This window comes from Gavialis gangeticus, unplaced genomic scaffold (assembly GCF_001723915.1).
Source record: "Gavialis gangeticus isolate Ggan-Ray unplaced genomic scaffold, GavGan_comp1, whole genome shotgun sequence".
NCBI classification, from domain to species: Eukaryota; Metazoa; Chordata; order Crocodylia; family Gavialidae; genus Gavialis; species Gavialis gangeticus.
Window position 1 is genome coordinate 8,219,835 of NW_017729023.1, and position 623 is coordinate 8,220,457.

Consider the following 623-nt stretch of genomic DNA (forward strand, 5'->3'; position numbering starts at 1 on the left):
CCCCCCCCCCATGTCCCGATTGGCCCCTTGGGTCACCTGGAGGGGGATAAAAGGGGCAGCGTGGGCTGACTCAGGGGAGAGACCAGCGAGGGACAATAGGGAAGGAGCTTCACAGAGCTGAGCCAGTGGGGCAGGAGCAAAGCCTAGGAAGAGCCTGAAAGAGCAGGACCTGCAAGCAGCCTCAGCAGTGTGGCGTGTGGCTGGCAGGAGAGGCTCCCCACTGGGCTCCAGGATCCCCTGGGAGAGGCTGCAGCCAGCAGGAGAGGCTAACTAGCTCCAGGAAGGATCTAAGCAGCAACCTGAGAAGTTCCCAGCTCTGCTTCCAGCTCCTCCAATCAGAGACTAGGCAGCTCAACGTGAGGCCAGAAGGTCAAGACCCCTAGCAGGCTGGAGCAGTGCCACCAGTGGTACCTGTGTGGCAGTACTCCTGCCTACCACATGAGAGATCTGGGCTCAAGTCCCAGCTGAGGTGACTTGGGGTGTGTGAGATAACAAGAAGCAAGTCTTCTTGCAGTGGAAAAAGGCCATTGTGTTTTTCCTCCCCTTTCTCCCCCTCCAGGTACCAAGGCCCTATATTTCCTTGTCATTTGACATTTTGCATTTTGTGCTTTTATATTTCACCA

The 623-nt window shown here is 56.5% G+C and overlaps 1 protein-coding gene across 5 annotated transcripts in view; it reads right to left on the bottom strand.

Moving 5' to 3' along the window:
• The window catches only part of FRAS1 (Fraser extracellular matrix complex subunit 1), a 468,008-nt gene that overhangs the window by 415,251 nt on the left and 52,134 nt on the right, over positions 1 to 623 (bottom strand). The gene's annotated exons all lie outside the window — the stretch shown is intronic.